The following is a 5,943-nucleotide window of genomic DNA, read 5'->3' on the forward strand; positions in this document are numbered from 1 at the left end:
TGAAAAATCTATTGTTTCAGTGCATGGACTGAAAAAAAAAAGTAGAAAAAAGTAAAAAAAAAAATGCAAGTGAATCAGCGTGACCCGTGGTACATAGTCCGTTGTATCCCAGTGTAAGTTGAGTAGGCGTAACCACCGGGAGGCACCCTCCAATGAGCGAGTAGCCCGCCCTCCGGATGCCCCACTGGGTTCACCGCCGTGCTGTTGAGATTTATTGAAATTTTATTTTTATGGAACGGGCGAGAGCTCGCGGGAAAGCGGACTCCAGTGGTGATAGCACGCCGTGAGAGGGCGGTGGGTGGTATAGGGGTGGTATAGGGGGGTGGTAGGGGTGAAGGGAGAGGGGGATGAGGGGGTGGAATGGCCCAGCCGAAGGAAAGATTGCTCCTCCAGCCCTGCTCTCGTTTTTTGTCTCTCCATTTTATTTTTTTCTCTGTTTTCTATTTTTTTTTTTTCATCCCTCCGTCTTTATCCTCCACCCTCTCTTATTTATCGCATCCGCCCTCTCCACTGCAGCCCCTCCGAATTTTCCGCGTTTTTTTTTCGCGGTAATTTAATACCCAAACGTTTTGTACAACTTCATAAACCGGATGGTTCAACTGCTGTTTCCAGTTCACTTTGAGATGCATGAGGTACGAGGGGGTGGATTTTTTTTCGGGGGGTGGACGCAGCAGGGGTGTGAGGGTGGGGAGTCTGTGCTTGATCGATTTTAAATGGTTTGAGAGATACTCGCGGGGTGGCGACGGGCACGTGGGGCTTTCTGTCATTTACACCTGAATGCAACGGATTTAATGACGTGATTGATTTTTAAGGCGTAATTAGTTGGCGAAAATTAGTCTTATGAGGGATTGACACATCGCAACTCGCGGTTACGCGATTGCCATTTTTGCCGAAATTCTGGTGGTTTTTTTGAACACGAGGAATAAATTCACGCACAATTACGTGACAGTTGGCAGAAAAAATATCCGTCAATGGTATGCTCGGAAATATTCGGAAAGTTATGCGAGAGAATCAAATAACCATTTTATATTTCACCCTTTGAGAATTACGAGTCACCACATTCACTCCCTCCTCATTTTTTCGTAATGTTCCATTTCAAAAATTACCATTCTGTAAATATGGGAATTATTAAATAAATACTGATGAATATTAACCAAAGACTCTCACCCGGAATTTCGGTAAAATCTCATATTTTCTAAAATTACGTTCAAAAATGGTAAATTTTAATTTCGACCCAAATTTTCTTGTACAATTTTTATTGAATATCCTCCGCGCAATAATTATCCGTCTACCTCTTGCACGGGACATCGCAGAACCCGAGGAATTCAATTGATGTAATAAGTTCAAGTATCCAAAGTGAATGAGTTTCTAGAGTGGGATTAGCAGCATCTTCAGTGAGGTATCCAAATATCATATCGTTTGATACTCCACTGGGTTTGGGGTGTTTTGTCGAAAGGAGAGAGATACATCATGTCGGTGGGGTTTGGATCGATGGAAAATCGGGCGTGCACACACACCCACATCACCAAGCACTGCAAAGGCATACCATTTTCAATGGGTTGTATACTCACAACTGCCTTCTCCCGAGTTTCACAACATACGACAACATTCAGGTTGGAATTTCTCATATTACATACCTGAATCTGGAATGCTATATCTCGCTGCCCCACGTTGCAATCCCAGGAGAGCGCGTGTATTTCGCCGAATTCGGATGGTACATTCGATAACTCGTGTACTTCCGACACTCGTCTGAAGCCGACGAATACCTCCGACAAGTTCCAATTAGTAATTCATCAATCGTCCTTTCATTTTTCACCCAATCGATGCTAATAATTATTACTGACAATGAACAATTTATTTTACCCTCGAAAATAAAAAAAATAGAGAACGGTATCTCGTACTTTTCACGAATCAATTTTTCGTTTTTTTTTTTAGAAGATGCTGAAAATTCAGACCAGAATTTTCCCGTTGATCAGTAGATTTTACGTATGCAGCCACTCGTAACTGAAAGTGGGTTGAACAGTTGAGATAGGTCATTTTCACGAGGATTTAGTGCCTTCGTTAAGCTCTGAGCTTCATTCAATTTTCTTCAATTTGCGGCAATTTGTGCTTACCGGCAGCCAGACCCACCGCGTATTCTCTCACCACCGATTTTCCCTATCCATATGTTGTATCAATGAGCAATCCCTTCGCCTAACGGCTCTCCCCCCACCCCCAAAAAAAATGACCTAATAAATTATTCCTGGCGATAATCAAAATGATAATTTCTTGAAAAAATTTCAATGACTCATTTCCACTCATTTATTACATAAATATTTAACATCGAACTGTGTAATCGTATGAAAATGCTGATTAATTGATAACGAAATATAATGCAACAGACACGGTAATTCTTGATTGGTGGAATATTCACCGCCGCAACGAGTTTTCCAGAATTTTCCCAGCACTTGAATCATTCAGGTACTTTGTCGGCAGACGCGCACATACAATCCGTAGAATCTGAAGTACCGTTTTCAAATTATTGCGTTCTAGTGGTGGATTGCAAAATTGCAGGCTCAAGGGAGAAATCGGGGGGGGTGGGAAAGGGAGGGAGGGGCGGGTGTAGATAAAGCCGGAGGTGTATGCGGGGGGCGTATTAGCCCCAGTACACCGGGATGCATTCATTAGACGTTACCTTCGAGCGTTTCAATTTAACGGTGAAGCTACTCTCAAGCCTCGTTTACAAGTCTATAACATCCACCAGTCGATCGCACTGCCACTTCATTTGGAATGGCATCGCGTTGATGGATATATCTCACGGATCCGCGGTTTTCATTGAGCTGTTGAAAATTTGTCGCTAGTCAAATCGTCATTACTTTTTTTATTCATCTGACCAAAAAACCGTGAAGTTGTCACTTGATTATTTATTTTAGGCGATGAAGTACATGAATTATGTGGAATTGTTGTAATTTCGTATTTAAATTTTTGAAAAATTTTTCAAAACCTTTTGCAGAGATAAAATTGTTTTGTTTTCCCATTTTTTTTTCGTTTGATAAAAAAAAATTCTGAAAAGTTTTCCCGAAATTTTTTGAAAATTTGGAAAAAATGTTTCGATTACAATTTTTTTTTACCCGGGTATTCCCCTGATCTCATGATTTCATGTGATATTACGCAGTAATTGTAGTTGATTTGATAAAATTTCTCAAATCCGGAAATATTTCCAATTTTGCAAGTGGAAAGTTTCCGGCTTGAGCTGAGGCGCAGAGAGCAATAGACATTGCGCGTCCATTTATACAAAATCCATTTTATCTCTCCCCCGCGATTTTATTTCCATCTCAAAACTCCTTATAGACAACGTATAAAGAAAATTCTCTTTTTGCGTTTTTTTCTGCCGAGCGAGGGTCCGTGCGGGTGTCCAAAGTTTAATTAGTTTTCGAAATGTATGAGGACGCCCGAGAAAGTTAAGTTTTTTCCAGGATAGAGAGAGAGAATTGTGCCGGTGCCCGAGACAATTTTCTTCCACCGTTGAAGTTTTTCAATTTCCCCTCCATTCATGGGAAACTCCCCTCGCTAGATAGTCCGACCTGAAGTCCACTCATTTCAGTGCTTATTGGCGTTTGGAAGGTAGAAATGAACGGGGAATTGAAAATAAACGGGAAAGATACTTCGAGGATGCCTCAATCAAACACGAAAGTTTATTTTATGACTGAATCATGAGTTGCAGACGATTTTCACGACTTACCAGGAATTTTCCATGATTTTCCGCGACTAGAAAAGTTTGCGCGCGAATTGCCCGCTCTGGAGGCGACAGGTTCCGAGAATAATTATTGTAATTAATTTTTTATGGAATATTTAACAATTAAATCGTTTTGATTTGATGTTTCAATAATTGATTAGAGTTATTAAAACAGATAATCGATTGGTTGAACGGGAAAAATAAATAAAATTCTAGAATTCTAGGGAATTCATGAGCTTTCAGAGAATTACATGAAAATTTAACAAATGGAATTTATTTTCCATGAAACATCAATATTCAGAGAGAAAACGACTCAAATTTTCAATTTTTCATTGAAGTTGTTAATTCTTCAGGATTTCTGGAAATCGAAAATTTTGGGAAACGAAAAATTGAGGGTTTTATTAATTTTCAGTAATAGGAATTTCGACTGTGAAGTTTTTTTTTCGTGTCACCCTATTTCCGTTGGTCATCCGGATGCTGAGAGACTCGTGTGTCTTTCAACGTATTTTTTCCGGGTGTTACCCTCAATTTAAAACTCTCTGACAAGTGGATTTTACAGCATCGAGAGCCTCAAACTACACAGCACCAGGATCCAACCTCTTTTCCTGGGTTTCTAACACGCCATCCAGTCTGCAACGGTTGATCCTCTCAGGATGAGAAGCCGGACTTACCGCTAAAACGTGGTAAGATTTACACGAAAAACTTGACTACAGAGATGAGATTTATGGCCACTCGTTGGTCTACCAAATCGCTCAATTTTTCCGCTGCAACTTTTGTATTTGAAAATTTTGAGCACTCTTCTCATTGGTTCATCCCTCTTCTCATTGGTTCATCCCACCCCCTCCCATTTTGGATTTCATTTATTTATCATTTATTTTCATTTGTCCGTATTATTCATGAACAACTCAACCTTAATCGCGTTTTTTTCAGTCGTCATTCAGCGGACAACCGATTCACAATTTGCGCAACAGATTTTCAAGTCCATTTCGCCTTAAATCTCAGAGAGATACCGAAATTTTCGTAATAACCTTTTTTATAGCTATAGTTTTCCTCTACAAAAAAGGTTCATAACAGAAATCTGGTATCTCTCGTGGTTTCAGTGATATCTGTCTTGAAACGTTTGGTGGGCGTTACATCTTCACTCCTGACAGAAATACGGGGGCGATTCACGTTTTTTTCTTTTGTTTTATTATTAAAAATTATTCTTCGTGTATCGGGCTTGGTTGTAAAAGGTCAGAAGTCAAGGATATTAGACTACCGTCGATTTTCCCATACTCATTTCGTGTTATTCATGGGTGTGTACAAACAATGCAACCATCAGGGGCTGCGCCCCGTGTTATACCGCATCCTGGGGCTGTTAAAGTCGGAATTACCCCAAATCGATATATCGACGATTCGTCCGTACATCGCTGACGGGATTTACCACCCGAATTGCCCGGTCACTATTCTTAATTGTGGCCACCCGCTGGGTATCACAACTCAAGGGTGACTTTCATTCAAAATCTCGGGTGGAAAATACTCCATTCCACAGTGATAAAATCAGTCTCAAAGTTTAAAAATATTTTTCCCTCATTCTAAAAACAATTCCCCACCTCCAAAAAATTGTTACAACGCATAGAATTTGATGATTAATATTTTTTTTAAATAATATTCGTTAGTTACGATATTATTTCATGGAATATTTTGAGAATATTTTGAGTAAAATGACAGGTGCAGATAAACAATTGTATTTGTTGGCAAAAAATATTTTTTTTACAGTGCGATTCGAGTCAAGTCGACGACAGTTAGAAAAACCTTAGTCTCCATTGGCCTCGGCCCACCCCATTGGATTACCCGGACCCCATAGAGGGAAAAATGTAATATAAAAGGCTTAGCCTGCTAAGCCGTTAATATGTTGCCAGCGAAAAGGTGATGTGTATGTCGCCAACGCACAAACATATGTCTGGATGATCATGTAGATGCGGATATCCCCTGAGGGGTGAGGGGCAATTTGGGGTTGACTTTTATCGATGCATTACGGCCATTCAAATTCGATTCACTGGAGGAGGTCAATCGTTTTTATTCACCAGAAAAACATTGATCGATTCGATTGATTCATAAATTTATTCCGAATTAAAAAATTATGAAATCAAATAAGAGTAAACACACTGTTGAACTAAATGAAAGTTTAACGAATCAATAATTGGATTGAATCGATACAAATTTGGAGAATGTTTAAGAATATTAGA

Source organism: Fopius arisanus, unplaced genomic scaffold (assembly GCF_000806365.1).
Source record: "Fopius arisanus strain USDA-PBARC FA_bdor unplaced genomic scaffold, ASM80636v1 scaffold00024, whole genome shotgun sequence".
In the NCBI taxonomy this organism is placed as follows: Eukaryota; Metazoa; Arthropoda; class Insecta; order Hymenoptera; family Braconidae; genus Fopius; species Fopius arisanus.